The sequence below is a fragment of the Crotalus tigris genome, unplaced genomic scaffold, assembly GCF_016545835.1.
Source record: "Crotalus tigris isolate CLP2741 ecotype Arizona unplaced genomic scaffold, ASM1654583v1 scf7180000020216.623372, whole genome shotgun sequence".
Taxonomy (NCBI): Eukaryota; Metazoa; Chordata; class Lepidosauria; order Squamata; family Viperidae; genus Crotalus; species Crotalus tigris.
The window spans coordinates 155,455-175,865 of NW_024097909.1; the positions used below are offsets into that span (position 1 = coordinate 155,455).

At 42.8% G+C, this 20,411-nt stretch overlaps 1 long non-coding RNA gene across 5 annotated transcripts; it reads right to left on the reverse strand.

The window, feature by feature from the left end:
- Window positions 1-4,039: 4,039 nt before the first annotated feature.
- LOC120318416 lies at window positions 4,040-19,539 on the reverse strand. Of its 5 annotated transcripts, XR_005559490.1 has the most exons (4): window positions 14,904-14,940; window positions 13,607-13,731; window positions 6,726-6,852; window positions 4,040-4,255 (listed from the first exon to the last, which is right to left on the reverse strand). It is a non-coding gene; the product is annotated as an uncharacterized LOC120318416 (long non-coding RNA). The 5 variants fall into 5 exon arrangements; XR_005559493.1 differs by lacking the exons at window positions 13,607-13,731; window positions 14,904-14,940 and adding an exon at window positions 19,368-19,539; XR_005559489.1 differs by lacking the exon at window positions 14,904-14,940 and having other exon boundaries at window positions 13,607-14,474.
- Between the last annotated feature and the right edge of the window lie 872 nt (window positions 19,540-20,411).

The window sequence follows — 20,411 nt, forward strand, 5'->3', positions numbered from 1 at the left end:
TCCCTACTATTTTTTATTTTTGTAGCAATTTTAGCTTTGAAAATACTCCCTTGTTGGAGCAACAAGGTTGTAAAGGTGAGGATGAACTGGTAGGTTAGGAATTTTTTTTAATGGTGCTGCTGCAAAGCAAGAATCTTTTTCCTGAAAGCTGAATTAAAAGATTGATAACTGCTAAAATCAGTATCTTCTAAGTAGCCCCCTCTCTCTTCCAGAAGAAGCAAAAAAAGGATTGCACTTCTTGGGTCAAAGTGAAGGTTATGGACTGCTGGAGAAATCCCATCTCGTAGCAGTTAAAGAGGTTGCTGTAGCTCTCGCTCTTCTTTCTCCCATTCCTTCTTTTCTTCCCTGATGGGAGGATGCTGGATGTTCTTCGGCTGCAGCCCTGAGAGGGAGGGGTGATTCCATGGGTCGATGACTTGTTGCTGTGTGCTGATGACACCCAGGCATATGCAAAGTTTCCCATGTCTTGTTTAAATGTCTTTAGACAAACCGCAAAATAAATCTGGGTAAAGGCTGAGATTACCCAAGTTCTCTCCAAAGTTCTGTGTCTCTATGCCTGCCTGTTTCAATCAGAAAAAGAATTGCCGCTTTTTGGCAGTTGGAACAACTGAAGCCGCCTCCTTGTCCTCCTTCTCACAAGCAGACGACAGGCAGGGCTGGGGAGACCAGATCTTAGAGAATCTGAAGAAGGGAAGCTTTCGGCCTGGGGGAGGCTGGGGCAGGTGGAGGGACAACCTCACCCATGCATCAAGCAATGGGGATGACATGCCAGAGAGCCAGCAGAGTCCTCTCAGTCACTGGAAGTTTGTGAGTGTTGTATGGGGGGACAGTAATGTGAATCTGAGCAGATTCCAGTTACTCAAAGTCCTGGATTCCTTGTTCACGTGGTATCCCATGGCCGGGAGGATATTGGCCTAATGTAGGTTCAAACCATAGTCACAAGCCCAGACAAGCGTGCAGGAACATAAACCTCATTGGGGGCTCCCCACTTGACAATAGTTGGGAGGACCATATAGGGCAATCAAACAGAGAAAAGGTTTATGGGCTTGCTAGCTCTATAATTGGCTAAACAGCCCTAGCAGCCCATGTCTACCTCAATATTAGAAAACTGGCTTGTTTAGTAGTAACAAGTATAAGCCAAACTTCAAACGCTACTCCTCTCCTGAATGAGGATCAGGAACAGCAAAGAACGGCAATTTTGCAGAACATCCTGGCTATGGACTTTATGCTATTCAACACGGCCCATGGCTGTGAGGAGTTTTCAGGTTTGTGTTGCTTTAAACTCACTGACAATTCCTTGACATCCTTTACCTGTGAATATGTACACTTACATCATTTGTTACTTAGTCTCTCCTGACATTTTGAGATACATAAATATGTGTGCATCTATTTATTATGTGTGGGCCTGTCTCTCAATATTACCGTGTTTCCCCAAAAGTAAGGCCTACACCGAAAATAAGCCCTTGTTTTGGGGTGAGGCACACACCTAAAAATCAAGCTAGGGAGGGGTTGGGGATGTTCATTTATATTGCAGCCAGGCTTCTCCTTGCCAGCCCACTTCTTCTGCAGCATCTTCTGCAGCCAGGCCTGCATTTTTCATTCACAGGCCTTTCCAGAGAGCCACTGCAGCCGAGAACTGAGCTATGGATTGAATCCTTAGCTCGGTACTCAGCTGCAGATGCCTTTGGGAAAGACCATGCTTTGATGCTATGTTTTTTGCTTATTCTAGTTAGTTAGTAGTGGACATTTATATTTCCAAGCGGGGAGTGTGCTGTACTAGTCAGTTAGCTTAAGAACTGTATTAGAATGTTTAGCATTTACAGGGTTAATGTTGTATCATTGAGAGAACTGTATGTTAGAACATTTAGCATTTAAACAGTTAAATGCTGTTTCCTTAAGAGATGGCTTATGAGTAATATAGTTTTTGCTGTTAGTTAATTCTATAGTTCATCTAGACAGTGGGAGGAGTTAAAAAGTTATTGCAGGACATCCTGTTACGTGCTAGGGGTAAAAAATCTTTTATGTGAAACCAGCATGTGGATGCATGCATGGCATCTAAAACCATGCTAAAGCTGATATGGAGAATTACTGTTTTTTACCTATGAAAAATGGACAAATAGTGTAGAAGATGTAGTGTTTCAATTTCAACCACTCTAATTGGATTTGGTGCTTCTTTCATTTTTCTCCTGATGGGCTCTTTCTCAGCAATCTCCATTTTTTAAAGCTCCAGAACAATTTTTATCCTTTTCTTGGCTTCTTGTCTCTTAGCCTCCCTTTCCAACTTCTCTGGGCTGAGGTGCTGAGCAGACTTTCCTCCTTCTGGTGAGGAATCTTCTTTAGCAGACATCTTTATAGCCTCTGCCTTTCTGACAGGATTGGCATACAGGTATCTTTGCCACTTCTAAGTTGTGTGACTGCCCTAGCCCCACCTAGCCTATCCATTGTTGCCAGTTTCTGTGGGGAAAAAAATTAAGGACCTGTGGTTGGTATGTGACCTCTGCTGATTATCAGAGGAATACTTTTTTTAAAAAAAACCCCACCTCTTGATTCCCTTCTAGTATTATATAATAGTGGAAAAGGTGTCCTCAGAATTAAATCTTCACTGCCTCTGAGCTGCTTCAGTTCTGAAGAGACCCAGTTATGGGTGAGCAACTCCTAGCCAATTTGCTCTCCTTGCTCCCTTCCTCCCTCTGGGGAATTAGAAGAGGATTGAAGGGAAAATCCTCACTACCTATGGTTAGAGTGTCATCTCTGCCAGTGGACAGTGGAAACAAATCTTTCTTCTTAAAGGAGGGAAAATTCCTTCCAAAGTGCAGTATCCTACTTCTTGTGGAATCAGATGTAGGACCCAAAGAAAGTAACAAACTCTTACTACAGTATTTATTAGCATGTACCAGAGGAACTTTCTCAAATACTGTGTTTCCCTGAAAATAAGACTGGATCTTTTTTTTTTTTTGCCTCCAAAAGATGCATCAGGTCTTATTTTCGGAGGATGTCTTACTCACCTCCGGTACCAACAGCCCTTACACCACTATAAAGCCCAGGAAATGACTCATATAGCTCTTGTCTTGAAGAGTTGCGTAAGCTAAATATTGGTTGACATGTGTGCTGAGGAAAAGGAAGAAAACCAATAGTTTAAAAAACATAATATTTATTCATTTTTTTGTTTACTTATTTATTCATTATTAGTGTATTTGATGATTATCTTGAATCTTCATCTAACTAACAAACTTCACATATTTATTTCCTTCAGTTTTAATAAACATAAGTTGTCAAGCAAATCCAAAGGAAGAATATATAACCAATAATAATGGATAATTAGAAGTTACCAACCTAAGAAACAATTTCACAATTATTCCCCTGCTTTTGCCATTAGATCTTCCTTAGTGTTTAGATCTGGTCTCAGGATGATAATGTAGCACTTGGGAAGAAGATGCAGCCCAACAGTCCAGCACTGGAAGCCAAGATGGAGAAGGTCTGCACGGCCACCATGTATTTTCCTTTAGTGCTCAAGTAGGTGGGGAGGAAGGAGACCCAGACACTGCAGAAGACCAGCATGCTGAAGGTGATCAGCTTGGCTTCATTGAAAGCTCCAGGCAGGTTCCTGGCCAGGAAAGCCACAGTGAAGCAAATTGCAGCAAGGAAGCCCATGTAGCCAAGGACAACATAAAACATGGTGACAGAGCCTTTGTTGCATTGAAGGATAATCTCTTCAGACTGGGAGTAGAGATCAGAGTCAGGAAATGGGGAAGAAACTCCCAACCACGGGGCACAGATGAGAATTTGGACAGCAGAACAAGAAATGATGATGGAGTTGGCCAAGCTCTTCCCCAACCATCTCTTCACTTTATTGCCTGGTTTTGAACTAGGAATGCCAGCACTACTGTCATAGTTTTGGCCAACACAGATGGCACGGCTACTGAGAAGACAATGCTGAACACTGTTTGTCGGAGAAGGCAGGTGGCTTTCCTTGGTTGGCCAATGAAGAACAAGGAGGATAAGAAACAAAGCAGAAGGGAGACCAGGAGGATGTAGGAGAGGTCCCAGTTGTTTGCTTTGACAATAGGAGTTTCAAGGTATTTAATGAATACGATTAAAACAAAGCCTGTGATTAGGAACAAGAGTAGAGCAAAGGAGATGAGGATGATGCTGAGATGTTCTTCATAAGACAGGAAGTTAATTCTTTTGGGGATACACTGGACTCGGTTCTCAATTGGATATTGATCATCTGGGCATTTGGTGCATTTTTTGGTATCTGAGAAAAGAAAGTAATATTTCTTTTATAATCTTTCAAATTTCAAGAAGAACGTTGGATAAGATGTGATACAGAGAGACAGAAAAGTCTCAGTAAATGGGATATACTTATACTACAACAACAACAAAAATCCGCAATACATACAACTATAAAAAGAACAACAACAACAACATAAAATTAAAAGAGCTATCTGGTGCTGCAAACTCCCTTCTCTGAGGTAATCCACCAGATTCTTATCCTGCACTGTACTTACCTTATCCCAAATGGTTGGCAGAAGTAACAAGTCTCCAGACGTTTAAGAGGATGGGGGACTTATTCAATTTCAAGGGGGAGTAAGTCCAGTAGGGCAGGAACTGCAGCAGAAAAGGCAGGCTTCTGATGATCCATAAAGTGGGAATCTTTTAGGGAATGGATTGTTTGCATGCCAATTATATCTGCTCTGGTGGGACAAGCAGGTATCCTCAAGCAGAGGAAACCCTGCAGATACCCTGGTTCTGTCTCATGGAGGGTTTGAAAGGTGAATTTAATTGCACCTGGAAAGAAACTGGGATTCTGTGGAGATTGCACAGCAGGGATGTTCTAGGGAAGAACACATGGAAACTCAACACTGTGCACGCCTTTGCATTCTGGACCATTTTATAAATTCCAGCTGGTTTTCAAGAGCAACCCTATGAGTATGGGATAAAAAGATAGAAACAGAAAACTGATGGCAGAAAAAGACCTAGTGCTGCATCGAGTCTGCCCTTTGAGTTTTTTGTTTTCTTACTTATTTAATATTTCAATTCATTTTTTTCAAAAAAAATTCAGATGATGGACATATGTTTATCCCAAAAAGGTTTAAACTCAGTTACTGATGAGTGACCCATCAACCATGCTCTCAATATACTGCTCCAAAAATACTGGACAGAGGATAAATTTGTCTAACATGGTTGGATCCATGAAGAACCACTTGAGAAGGGTTGCAACACTGACTATTTCAGGACAGGTTGTATAGTCCCCTTCACAAAAACACCATTGACTATCCTGAAATTGAGAGCGTCTCCTAACTATTAGGCCTTCTAGAAATTCCTTAAAATGTGATTCTTTCAATGGTCCTGGGGATCTCCTGGTAACAGGGCCCCGTGTGCTGGTTTCATGGTAGGTAGCATCTTGATGTATTCCTCTCTTGCTTTCTTAGCATTTATACCTCAATGTTTTAATTTTTATTATTGGTTTAATTGTATCCCACCAAGAGTCACTTTGTGTGAAATAGCCATATATACCTGATAAATAAATTTGAAAAAACATCTCAACGAAGATTAATTCATAAATAAATTCAACAACAGGAACTGAGTGTGTTATTTGTATTTTTACCCTGTAAAAATGAGAAGGTGAAGCAATATGTTTCCATATTCTCTCGATTTGGCAAATTTTTAAAGAGAATGAATTCAACATTGGTATCAAAGGACATTTAGTAGATTGGTCTTTAACGGCCTTTAAGAAAGCCGTTAAAACTCTCCTGTTCCGGCAGGCCTGGGGCTGATGTCCTCGGCGGGCCGGGATATGATCGGACTCGCGGTATGACTGGATTATTTTATGTTATTGTTTTATGACTGTTTTTAATTTTGTACGCCGCCCTGAGTCCTTTGGGATTGGGCGGCATATAAATATTTGTAAATAAATAAATAAATAAATTAGTTCTCTGTTTCCTCCTTCTTTCTGTTCATTTTAATCCCAACACTGCATGTAGAATTTTTTTCCTTTCAGGAGCACAACTATATTGCTTTTTTGGAGGAGGGGGGGTGTTATATCTTACTACAGTATTTAACAAGAAAGAAAATTGGAAAGATAAGAAAAGGTGGAAAGGAAATATCTACTTGATGATTTTATGCTGAATTCTCTGTTTGGTTTTCATTGTTCCTTTAACCCAACATCTCTCCCTCTATTGTTCCTCCCAATTAGATATCTCAGCTTATAAGGATAAATGATCTTACTAAAGATTAACTGATTAAATGAATAATTGATCGATGCATCTATCAGTTTGTAATGTAAAGTCGGTTTAGGCAGGGCTTTTTTTCTCATAGAGAGCCCAGAATGGAGTTCCGGCAACTTTTTGGGATGGAATCTTGTAGGGTAGGAAAGGCGGGTTGTATGATGTGTATGAGTTCTGGCACCTCTTTTGGGGGGGAAAAAAGCACTGGGTTTAGGTAAACAAAACCCATTGATCAAAAATTATTCCTCAAGTTACAAAGAATACACATATTTCTAAGAAAGATAAATATGGACAGAAACATCCGAACTGGGAAATGAAAGAGAGATTTTCCATGCAATCCACAATATCCTTTTTCTTACCATATCCTTCAAGATATTTTTCTTATAAATCCCATTTAGGGAAGAAATTGGACACCATTAAAATTGAGAACTAAACAATCAAATTTACATGTGTCTTTAAGAGGCATATTGAACAAAGTTTCCCTGTGGTGTCACCCACCTTCCTGAGTGGAGATGGTCCCCTCTGGACAAGGAATGCAGTCGTAGCAGCAAACTGGCTCTCCTTCTCGAGCCTGTTTGACAAATACAGGATGGCATTTTCCCACACATTTAGACTGAGGCAGAGACTAAACAGAAAAAGGAGAAATGCCACAGAAAATATGTCAGGAATGACCATCCATGTAAAGATGGAGGTAGACATGAACATCAGCCAAGTCATCTCTGGGTTTCAAGTAGGCAAATATGAAATCTCTGACCACTTCCAAATGGTTGCAGGAGAGACAATTGCAGGCAGATGCCTCTTTCAGTCCCTCTCTTTTTCTTCTGACATATCAGATTACAAAAAAAAAAAAAACCTTTCTACTTAACAAAGTCTGAGGGATGAAATTGAGAAAAGATTTAAGCATTAACTGACAACGGGTGGGTTCCTCCTCATAGTGGAATTAGCATGCATTCCTCCAGTCTTCATACATGCTTGATTTTAAAATATAATATCCAAACATACTAATTTTGAAGTGACGTTTATCATAAAAGATTCATTTTTTATTCCATTAGATTTATTGAAATAGAATAAAACCATGATCAAGAAAAGCTCTTCTGACCAGCAGAATCTGGAAAGATTTCTTCTCAAGTGCATAAAACTTTGCAAAGCTGCTTCCCTTTGAACATGGTCCAAAATTATCTCCCAGTTAAGATAAAAAAAGGAAAATTTCTTTACAAATAAGGGCTGTCAACCCTAAAGATGAACTTTATTTGTATATATATATATGTTCGGTTTATATGGCTGCCATGCTGGTGAACTAAAACTAAAACTGACTGACTAGTTTCTAAAACTATAGTGAGGTGAGATGGAGGTGAGGTCATGAGAACGTGTCCCTCAAAAAGGGTGAGTCATGGATTACTTGATGCACCACATGGGTCATGAGTGTGAGCCTTATGTGTGAAAGGAATATTCAACATACGGTATCCAACACAAGGTCCTTTCTGTTGAGAGAATACAATTAGGTGACACAATCTGACAGGGAAATACACACTCATATTTATTATTAGTTTGATCTGTAGCCTCGCAGTGTGTCCTAAGGCAGCTAACAATGAAGATAAACAATTGCATTCAAGGGATTTTCAGATGAAGTGCACTCTTACAAGCCAATGACCAAATCTAAGTAACATTTCTCTCTAAATTGTTCCTTTTTATTTCTGATTTTTTCCACCAAAGTGATGCTTCAGTACTTCAGTAAGCCAATCTTTTGGATGACAAAGTTGTCGGCTAGGTTGGTTTTGCATGGATTTTTATTATTTTATTTGAGACAATACTGATATTCCATTAAACAATGGAAAAAAAGTTTTTTATAGAAAGACACATCCAAACAGTTTTTCATTATATACAGCAATACTTTGCAGGGGCCAAGTGTACCTGTGTGTACCTCAAGGTCCAGTCCACCATCCAAGTACTAATCAAAGTCAACTCTACGTAGCATCTCTAGTCCAGTGGTTCTCAACCTGTGGGTCGGGACCCCATTTGGGGTCGAATGACCATTTCACGGGGGTCACCAAACCATGCTGTCCGCCATTTTTTTCCCTTTTCCCTAGCTGTCCTACTCCCTCTTATTGGTGGCCACACCCACCTGGGGATCACCACAACATGGGGAACTGTATTATGGGGTCACGGCATTAGAAAGGTTGAGAATCACTGCTCTAGTCAGTCAGGAGTAAAGCTAAAGAAGTTGACATGCCATCATTTCACCTTCAGAAGACACAGGATTTTTAATCTGAAAGAATGCTAAGGGTTGCGGGCTGGGCTGGGCTGGGCTGGGCTAGGATTGGATTGGATTTCATTTTATGTCCTTTTTTAAAGGTTTTGGGTAATCAACTTGCTGTCCCATAGTTTTTCATAAAACCCATTTTAAAAAACCAAACAAATGCAGCTTCCTCTGGGCCACGTTTGAACACGTTATGGTGTTCTCCTCGTATTCTCTGCATTACAGTGTGAATAATCAGGGATCAAATTCAAACAGCTTTGTGAGGGATTTGGAGGAGAAGCATGAGACTTATCAAACTGCCTTCTTCTCAGAGAGAAGCACCACAAATTCCTTTCAGTATTTCAGAAGAGATGAGCTTGGTTGATTTAAAAATACCTCTGAGGGATTACAGGGTGGAAGCAGGATACGTGAAAAGTCCTCATGAAGCTTTGCTTCACTTTCCATGCGGCAAGTTCACTGAGATAACTGGAACTAAAATGTTCCTTCTCTCAAGCCTAACTCTTCGTCCCAGACAACAAAATGCCATAAGTACAATAAATAAAAGCCCTGGTCAATTCAAATGTCCTTCTAACAACTGCTAAATAGTATCAACTTCTTCACACAGAAATTTAGGCAGATTCTTTTCAAACAGGGTTCCTCAATTATTTTCAAGCCTAAATTTAAGTCATAGTCCCCACTTATTTTTTTATTCTTTACCTCATTTAACTTGATTACTAAACACCAAGTCAGTTTGCATCTGTGCTTTCCTCATTTCCGTTGCTGCACCCACTCACTGATTTCCTCATTAACTGCTTTCTGTGGTTCTTGGGCAAAGAACCACATTATTAAATATGAATTTCCTTTCTTTTTAGGGCTGCCAATTTTGCCATTTTCAGTCTCACTGGTCTCCTACTCTTTAGAGCAGCTGTGGTTAATTCATTGTAAGGAGTTTGGAAGATTCAACTCAATACTTGGAAGGTACATTTGTAGCAGCTGATGCCTTTCAGTGTGCCAGCCTTACTGAAGACGCCCTACTTTTCTCTATTTTAACCATCTTGGATTCTTTGTGCAGCATTTTTTAGGTTTTTCTCGAGTGGCAAAAAAGACAGGCAGATGACAGTTCCCAATATAAAATCAAGAATGTTTTAAATGAAATTTGTTTGTTCTAATAGCATTTGGGCACTCTTATTAGTTTAACGAAGAGAAGGACGAGGGGTGACATGATAACAGTGTTCCAAAATCTCAGGGGCTGCCCCAAAGAAGAGGGAGTCAAGCTCTTCTCCAAAGGACCTGAAGGCAAGATGAGAAGCAACGAATGGAAACTAACTAACTAATTAACAGCCATTTGTCTGAAATGGTATAGGGTTTCCTGCCTGAGCAGGGGGTTGGACTAGATGACCTCCAAGGTCCCTTCCAATATCATCATCATCACCATCACTATTATTACTAGTATTATTATTTTCCATACCATTAATTTTAATAAAAATATTTATATACCCTAATTTTCTAAATTGTATAAATTCCCAATTCTGCTCTGAGGGCAGCAGTTGAAGTCCTTTCATCCACCCTCAAGATACTTCTCAGATATGTGATCTAATTTGTTCTAATAGTGATATAAATTAAATCCCAAAGTTCAGCTCAATATAAGTGCATAATAGTAACGGTGGTATTTTGTATTTAATAATTCAGTCTAAGGAAGCTGCATACCTATGAGGTTTTTTTAAAAAAAAATGAACAGTGCATTCACTTGTGCCTTCTAAGTGAGCTCCTTTGATGTTGAGGGAGCCCAGATCCAGTCCCAGAGAAAATTCCCCCAGGTAAGGAAAGGTGTGAACTTGCTCTGTTGCCTCCTCATCGATTAGCCCTATAGGGCAATGCTGTCATTTTCCAAGAACCATCACTTTTGACTTTGACTCATCTAAAATCAGATAATTATTATGAGAATAGGATCCAGGTCCTCTTAACAGCACATGCAACCCAAATGTCATATTGGCATCACCTTTTTCTTCAGTTTTGGTACATATCAATCCTACTTCTCATGGCTCCATTGAGCCCCAAACACACTCTCAAGGAAATGAACAAAAATGGGATGGAAGGGACCATGGAGTGTTCCTCAATTATTTTTAAACCTAAATTTAAGTCATAGTCTCCACTTATTTTATTATTCTCTACCTTACTTAACTTGATTACTAAACAACAAGTCAGTTTGCATCTGTGCTTTCCTCATTACCGTTGCTGCACCCACTCATTACACAAAGTAATTGTCCGTTTCTTGGGAAATAGCAGGAGTTTGACCTTATTTCAAGGTTTCAAGGCACTTTTATTGATGCAGCTTCCACAATTTCCTCATTAACTGCTTTCTGTGGTTCTTGGGCAAAGAACCACATTATTAAATATTAATTTCCTTTCTTTTTAGGGCTGCCAATTTTGCCATTTTCAGTCTCAGTGGTCTCCTACTCTTTAGTGCACCTGTGATTAATTGATTTCTAATTTTGCATGTTCATCTTCTATCAGGTCCTGTATCAAGGCTATTTGATGGGAGTCCACAGAAATTGGCCCCAACCCTCAACGCAAAGCTTAGGAGATGTGGCTCAATAACCACCTTTTCCACTCATTGCCAGGAACTTTCAACCCGTTGCTCACCAACAACCAGGCTCAATATTAACTCCATGAGAGACCCTCCAAATATGCTTTTTCACTGCAGCAATTCTTTGCATCTTGATTACTTAACATTTTCTGTATTACATTTCTGCATCTAACACAGAAATTGTTAAATCTTTCAGTGGTTTTTTTTTTTTCTATTCTTCTCATCCTTCACTGTTAGGATCCTTTCTCAGAGCAATTGTATCACAGATTGGGAGAAGAAAAAAAGACAAAAGAGAAAAAGATGGTGAAAAATAGGCAAATGTTGAAAAGTCATATTTAGTTTGTGAAACTAGGATGATTTTATATGTAACTAAGTCTGAGTATTTTGTTTTTGAAAATAGATTTTAAGTTACTGTGTTATTCAGGGCATGGGAAAATGCTTGTGCTTCACTTTGAAATCCTCTCTAAATCTCTACAGCATCCATGGCAACTGGATGCGACACCTGAGAAGCAACAGAACTTACAGAATAACCGAGTTGGCAGGGTCCTGCTAGTCCAATCCCATGCTGAAGCTGGAAAGCCCTACACCATTCCAGACAAATGGCTTTCCAAATTATTCTTAAAAACCTCCAGTGATGGAGCACCCAAAACCTCTGGAGCCAAACTCTCACAGTTACTGCTATGGAGCCACGTATCACCTATTCTATACCTGTGCATTCATTTTTTCTTGCCTAAGTGTAAAGCCATATTATTCTCACCACTGAAATGCAGAGATAAGTAATAAAAAAATATGGCCCCCATGAGATCCTTTGTAACTGAAGCAGCAGGAAACATTCAATGTAACCAACACTCACAGCTTTTGGAACCCAGTTCTCCTTCTCAATTTCAGTTGATCTTCTGTGTCCCACAGGACTCCTAATAAGGAGTGGTAAGGCCACACTTGGAATTCTGCCTCCAGTTTTGGTCACCACAATGTAAAAAAGATGTTGAGACTGTAGAAAGAGTGCAGAGAAGAGCAACAAAGATGCTTAGGGGACTGGAGGCTAAAACATATAAAGAACGGTTGCTGCAATTGGGGATGTCTAGTTTAACGAAGAGAAGGATGAGGGGGGATGTGATAGCAGTGTTCCAGTATCTCAGGGGCTGCCCCAAAGAAGAGGGAGTCAAGGTATTTTCCAAAGTGCCTGAAGGCAGGACAAGAAGCAACGGATGGAAACTCATCAAGGAGAGAAGCAACCTAGAACTGAGGAGAAACTTTCTGACAGTGAGAACAATTAACCAGTGGAACAACCTGCCTTCAGAAGCGGTGAATGCACCAACACTGGATGTTTTTGAAGAGACTGGACAGCCATTTGTCTGAAATGGTGTAGAGTTTCCTGCCTGAGCAGGGGGTTGGACTTGATGACTTCCAAGGTCCCTTCCAACTTTATCATTATTATTATTATTAACCCTCAACTAAGACTGCAGGGATATTTCCAACTCTGCATATTCTCTGTCTTTAGAGAAATAGAAATCACCTGGATGAGGGAGGAATACTTCAACGAAAGCCAAATCAGTCTGTGCTTCATCTGAGTGCCACAAAGACCCACCAGGAAGCAGAGCAGCTGTTTTCCCAAAACCCACCCATAAAAATGTGTCGCCCATGATAGCAGTGCCAACCCCAGATTTCCACCACTTAGTTGTAAGGGTTTTTCCCAAACTCCAGCCATTGGTGAACATGGCCGAGCATTATCATCGTGGACTGTAGAGTTTGGGCAGCAATTCAGTAAGGAATTTTCTTTGACCCATTCGGACACTGCAAGTCCTGAGCCTCCCATCTTTTATAGCCATAGCAGGTTAGATGTTCAACTAAGTCTGCTGCTCTTCTCAGGGCTTTTGTAACAGCTAACAAACAGGAGTGTTTCAATACAAGGAAGATGCACCGTTGCCTTAGGTAAGAACTATTTTGCAATACTTCACTGAGGTGATATGATGCAATCATTACAACTCCATAAATAGAGAGCCATGTCTGTCCCAGCAGTAAGATTTGGTCCAGAACCAGTCTCAGCATGAAGATCCTTTATCTGCTGTTCGCATTTCTTTTCCTTGCATTCCTGTCTGAACCAGGTAAGAAATAAAATTACTGATAATTTACAAAGGATTGGTAACTCACTCCTTTTTAAACAAATACGATCTTCACTGAAAGCAGGATAATTTCAACATCTTTTTGTTTTACTTTACAGAAATAGCTTTGAACGGTATAGACTATTGACAACATGAGCCTCCAAAGATTTGAAAAATATGCCATTGATTTTTCTTTTGATTCACAATTCTTGAAAGAACTTTATTGGGGTTTTTATTATTATAGCTTATTTTTGTTGATTTGCTTCACTTTAACATTGGTTTACCAAATTCTCAGCTCACTCAAGGTCTTCATCCAAAACACACAATGCAACTGGCCACTGTAACTCAGCAAGGATCCATGGCAATACTGGAGAGAAATATATCACAGTAAGGTCTATCCTTCATATGAAATAGAATTATTTCTTCCCTCCTACATTAATAGATGTAGGCTTACCAGCTAATTCATCTTTGAGTCAGACTTCAAACCTGGGTTAATGGCTGATTTATTTGAGCTGCTGCAGGAGATCAGCAGAGATGGATCTGTGTGGTCAGAGAAAACTTGCTGTGGTCCTAGGAATCCTGCAATTGTTGGAAGGATGTTAACATTCCCATCTTGGATGAATGGTTACAAAAGCTGATGGAGTTAGCAGAGATGGCTAAACTGACAGTCTTGATAAAAGAAAAGAATATAAGTACTTTTGTTTGTACTTGGATACTGCTTCTGGACTTTGTGCTATAATTTGCTATAATTTATGCTATAATTAGCTATAATTTCACACAGTCTCATTCTTCCCTTTGGGTTTATTTATTTATTGTAGTGATTACTTTGCCACTGATGTCTTCCAGCTAATGTAGTTGCTTGGGCAGAAATAGTATAAAATCAGATTTAAGCTTTTCACTAAGATCTTGGAAAGAAGCAGGAAAAAAATTCTTAAGATTATTTTTTCTCAAGTTAAATACCATTTTGAATACCATTTAAATATAACTTAGAATAAGAATGATTTTGTCTGATGACTTAATATCAGCACAGCCTGGATCTTGATAAAGATAAATATGCCATTGATTTTTCTTTTGATGCACAATTCCTGAAATAACTTTGTTGGGGGTTTTGTTATTGTACTTTATTTTTTTTGGTACGCTTCACTTTAGTATTGGTTTACCCAATTCTCAGCCAAATATGTTTGTTTGAATAAGGAGGCACAATGGAGAAACAGTTTGGTCTAGTGATTAGAGCAAAACATGACAACTCTGGGTACTGAGTTCCAGTCCCACCTTGGGCCTGAAAGCTGACTGAGTGAATTTGGCTAAACTGACAGTTTTGATAAAAGAAAAGAATAAAAGCATTATTGTTTCTACTTGGAAACTGCTTCTGGACTTTGTGCTTGAAGTGGAAAAAAATGATACTATGATTTTGGGGTTTACTGATTAGACTGATTTGTTGATAGAAAAAATGGCTAGTTCATACTAATACAGAAATGTAAAAAGTTGAGATTCGATTTTCATGCCTTATTTTACTGCAACAGGGAATCGGAAGTCAACGCCTTTTGTTTCTTCCCCCCACTTTCCACATTTCCCCTTTTCCTCTTTCCCTATTGTTGTTCCTTACTATTTGCTTTTTATTTTGATATTTTTATGTTATAAATGAATAAAAATATAAATTGATAAAGGAATCCTGCAATTCTGTAGAAGAAGGTAGTGTCTTGGAAGGAAAAATATATTTAAATATTAAGGAATCTTTACTCATCGTTTACCTGTCTCCTCTTTTTCTTTTCATAGGGAATGCCCAACAACAGTGTCGTCGTCTAGAAGGACGCTGCTTTCGCAGAGGATGTCCTCCCAGACATGTTGACCTTAAGCAGCTGGACTGTGGGCCGTGACAGAAGTGCTGTAGAAGGTAAGAAAACTCTCCTCTAATAGAGATACTACAGATACAGTACATAATGAGATTCTCTGCCTGATATTGTTTGCATTCAAAAAGCTTTGCAAAGCAAAGAATTTACTTTAAACTCACTTTGATCAACTTATTATTTTTTTCTCATTTGTATAGGACACGTGGAAAATAATGCCATCTCCATCTAGGACCATGGATATCTTCAAGATATGGCCAATGACCTGAGATTGCTGCCTGCTATCGCTTTATCTTTCTTTATCTAAATAAAATTGCTACCCATCAAAGTCTAAAACATTTGTGGAGAGAGAGGGGGGAGGGGGAGGGAGAGGGAGGGAGAGAGAGGGAGGGAGGGAGGGAGGGAGGGAGAGAGAGATAGAGAGAGGGAGGGAGAGAGGGAGGGAGGGGGAGGGAGATAGAGAGAGGGAGGGAGAGAGGGGGAGGGAGAGGAGGGAGGGGAGAGAGAGAGAGGGAGGGAGAGGGAGGGAGGTGGTGCCTGCTCTTCAACCATATATTATGCTATAATTTCACACAGTCTCATTCTTCTCTTTCGGTTTATTTATTTATTGCTTTGCGATTACTTTGCCACCGATGTCTTCCAGCTAATGTAGTTGCTTCGGCAGAAATAGTATAAAATCAGATTGAAGCTATTCACTAAGATCTTGGAAAGGAGCAGGAAAAAAATTCTTAAGGTTATTTTTTCTCAAGTGAAATAGCCTTGGATACAACTTAGAATAAGAGTGACTTAATATCAGCACAGCCTGGATCTTGATAAAGGAAATGAAGATGTAGCAATAGGAAATCCGCAAGAGAGAGAGAGAGGATCCTTTCCTGGCCCAATCTTTTTGTTAAATAGACAGACCAACAGATGTTATGAAATTGATTAGATACCATCTAAACAAATAAATAGACTACACAATAAAACCACATTATCAGAGGTGAGTCACATAGGACCTGATGCAGACAAACAAACACAGCCAACATGTGAGGGATACTATTGTGGACACTATTACACCTATGCTAATAAAGGGGTGTGATCTAACAATGTACACAGGTGAAAACATAATTTGCACAACCAGTATCCATACAAGCCTGAAACTATTCAATTCCTTCCCCCTCTCAACTTTCATTCACACACTTTCTACTTCTCTTTTATTGCAATGTCTAAATTTATAAGGGGATGTAAATATTTAACCTGTGGCATAAATCATCCTATAAAATGTTAAAATCTCAACTATGAATCAGACTTCACTGAAAATAATTATTAAAATACAAATAGTAATTACCAAAGTAGGTCTAACATATATCCATTCTTTATTAACTTTTTAATGCAGCATTTTTTACAACACAGGCAGGGTACACGTAACACAGAAATCAGTCGGAAGCATCATGGCAGTTCTAAAGCAAAGGATCTTCACAGCTTGACACTTTATTGTTAAACAACATGTCAGTTTGTCCCCACTTCCCTCTCTGCACATACAGTACTCATTACACAAGATAATTGACCGTTTCTGGGGTAACACCAGGAGCTCAACATTATTTCTAGACTTCAGTGCACTTTTAGAAATACCGCTAGCCTCTGCCTGCGGTTCGTGGGCAAAGAACTACCTTACTAATAATTGACTTTCTTTTCAGATTGGCTAGTTTTGCCATTTGTAGCCTCACTGACCCACTAATACTCACTGCCTGTGAGGGCAAGGTGGGCAGGGGAGAGTCCTCAGAAAGGGGCTCCCCCCTCAAGGCAAAGAGCCCTTTCTAACTCCAATTCTGTCACTGGCAGGAGAAGAAAGGAGGTTTGGGCCTAGTAAACCCTGCAATCTTCTCCTCTCTTCTCTAGCCCTTCTTGTTCAGCTGAGTAAAAGAGTCCAACGGGAGAGTGAGAAATTCCTACACCTGCTGGCTCTCCCTGATGATGCAAGGAACTAAGCCTGTTGCTACTGTCCCTAAATACATACTTCCCCGAGTTCCCCCAGGTGGCAGCCCATAATTATGTTCCCAGAAAATATGGGGTAGCCGTATTTAGTTTGCATCTAAGGTGATGTTGACTGCATAATGATCTCCTAATAGTGTGAAGACAGGCATTGTGTTGTAAGGTTTTGAGACTGTTCCTCCACCGACCTAGTCTTTATGTGCCCCAGATGAGGAATGGGAGGGAGACAAAATCTGCCCTTGGAGATCGAAGCCAGGGGAATCCTGCAGAAGCAGCCTGGATGGCTTCCGGAGGGGGCAAGGCTCAGTGGGAGAGCTATCTAGGGGCATCTAGGGGTGCTGGGGAGAAGGGAGGGGTCTTCCACTCAGAGTTGCCCCCTTGATCTTTCCTCTCTCCTGCAGAGCTGCTCTCCCTCCCTCCCTCCCCCCTGATGGCAAATGTCTCCTACACCAGGAATGGCTTCGGCTGGACTTTCTGCTCTGGCCCCAAGAGGCCCTGGGGAAGAGACCCTTCCCAACACCCCCTGCCCAGGAGCCCTCAGACCAGGGAGATGGACATCAGGGCGACCTTCCCAGAGATCAAGGCCGTTGCCCACAGGACCACTCAGGGCCTTTTCTGAGGGGGGGGTCTCAGATGAGCTCCGGTTGGGGGCCACACGTGAGACTCGCCCAGGACTCTCCCTGTTGGGGACCATAGGTCAGGACGGGGTCCTCCACCCAGGATATGAAGCAGAAGGACCCTCCAACTGTGCAGGAGACACTGCTCTAGGGGTCTCCTCTGCCCAGAGAGAGGGGGCTTCAGACCCGAAGGCAGGAAGGGCTGTGGGGCGGCAGTGGGGATAGGTGGGCAGTCCTGGAAAAGGCCTCTGGGGTCTCAGGTGGAGGGAGGGAGGCGTTGGGTGCCAAAATGGGGCAGGGCCCTCCAGTTGTGAAGGAGAGAAATGGCAGAAATGGCTGGGTGAGTGAAGGGGGAGTCTCAGGTGTCCCCCAATGGCTCCCCAGAAGGGCTTGAAGGGGACCATGCCTCCTGGCATCCTGGTCCTCAAAAGGAGGCTTGAGGGGAAGCAGAGAAAGGAGGCCTCGAACAGGAGGGGAGTCCTGCCCCTCCCCCTCCCTGGAAGGAGGAGGAGGAGGACCATCAGGAAGGGCCCCAGGGTCCATCGTCCCCAGCCGCTAGCAAAGGAGGGACCCAAACGAGAAGCGGGAGGAGGGGGAGGCCTTGGGTGAGAGACTGGCGGAAGACGCCCCCTGGAGGAGAGAGGGGGAACTGTCTCAGTGCCAGAGGGAGGAGGACTTGCTGTGGGGGGCTCTGAAGGGTGGAGGAAAGAAAGAGGGGGAGGGGAGGAACTTCCTGCTGGACTCCTCCATCCTCCCCGGGTGGAAAAAGGCAGGCAGAAGCTCAACTGGTCCAGCAGATCTACTCTCTGCAGGAAACATTGGATCTAAAGGGGGAGGAATTGGGGGGGGCTGAAACTTTCTGGGGTGGAGGGAAAGTAACATCCATACCCCCCACTCTCTCTTTGCCTTTTGGGGGGCTAGGGAATATGGGGAAGGGGGCACAATGAGTGACACTCCGGAGGGGTCCCAGCCCTTCAACCGCCCACCTTCCCTGGGTCCCCCCAACTTGTCTTTTACCCCCTAATCTTCAGCCCAACTCCCTGCCTTGGGACGATTTTCGAGATTGAAACTTGTTTCCTCTCCCCCTCCCCAAAAGGCCCCCTGCAGCCCCCCCAAGAGCATCTCAAAGGGAGGGTCTCCAGCCCCCCTCACGATAGGGATTGTTTTGGGGAGCCATAGGGGAGCCATTCAGAGCCCCCCCAAATGCTCCTCTCTCGCTTCCTCCCTCCCTCCAGGTCCCGATAGAGCAACGGGGGATTATGGGGTGGGGGTTTCTTGGCCCCAAATTCAGAGCCTCCCCCGGAAGGGACCGAAGCTCAACTCCGGCCTGACTTTGAAAGCCTCACATTTGAGATTTGGGAAGAAAACTTGAAGTCTTTGAAGAAGCCAAAATACTTTGGCCAAAATGCAGCTTTTTCCTTGTGTGGATTCAGGTCTGAAAATGCCTCAGTTTCCCGCTTTCGCTTTCCCTCCCCTTCCTCTTTCTACGCAGCCGCTCCGACCCGGCCATTTGGGGGGGGCAGAGAGGGGCCCGGCTGCGACTCCCCACCTCTGCTGCAATCGGGAAAGAGGGGGTCCCTCTCCGCCCTCCTGGGGGGGAAGTGGGGAGGGAAGGGGGAGGAGACCACGCAGAGATCGAGGCTGTCGCCGGCTCCCGTCACTCTTACCCTCTGAAGAGCTAGCAGCTTTCTTCCCCCTCTCCCCCCCCACGAGTCTCGGGGGTGGTTTCCAGCCCCCCCTCCCCCAAACCTCCTCCTCCCCCCGCCCACCCCCTCCTTACCGGGGGTCTCCTTCCCCCCTTCGCTTCTGGGGATCCGGGCCAGCCCCCCCGCCAGCAGCAGCAGCACCAGGGGGAGCCCAGCGGAGCCCATGGACGCCGCCCCACAAGCGCCCCAGAGAGACCAGAGACGGAGACGCGGAGGCTCCCAGCCCCAGAGGCGGAATCGGGGGGGTCTGGATTGGGAGGGAGGGGGGAGGCGTTTCCCTCGAACTTCGGACCTGGGCGGGCCCAGAAGAAGCAGGAGGACCAATCGGAATTCTCCCTTCCGCAGCGTCATCGGTCTCTGGGCAGGGTTTCCCTTGACTTCACCCGATGGAGGAGATAGTTGGGCGCAGAGGGAGAAGCGGAGAAGCGGAGAAGTGGGGGGGATTTTATGGGGAGAGGAATCAGCCCTGGGACCCCCTCCCCAGAATCGACCCTCTTGAGGTTAGCTCCGTTCCTCTGGGTGGGAGTGGAGGGGATATTTTGCACGAAGAAGGAAAAAAAAATCCATATCCATGGACGGGATGTATAAGAGGATCCGCGCAGGTTTTCTCCCTTGTGAAAGATCTCAATGCTATTTTAAGAAGGATGGAGGGATGGATGGATGGATGGACAGCATAGTAAACCAAAGAATAAATTTATAATTTATAAAATAACCCGGACAGCGGATAGAAATTCTGTGGACTTCAGTAATTCTATATACCCTCAAGTATAGGATTACAGCCTTAACCATTAATGTCCGAAAACTTCCCCCCCAAAACTATCCAAAAAACCAGACATTCTTTTTTTAATGTTTCACTACATCCATGGAAACCATTTTTTCTAGGACATTCGGGTTGTGGTCAGTTCCGCAAAGGCGGGTCAGGCAGATCCTCCATTCCCGGTTCTGCTCCGAAGGGCTTTGGGGGTCCAGAGGGGGCCTGAATCCTTCCTAGGGATGGGGGGCTGGAGGGGTCAAACTCCCCCCTGGCCCAGCACCAGCCTCGGCAGGCCACAGCCGGGTCCCCCCCCCCGCAGCTGAAGGAGGCTGCACCACAGTTGTGTATACACAGCCAGTCGCCC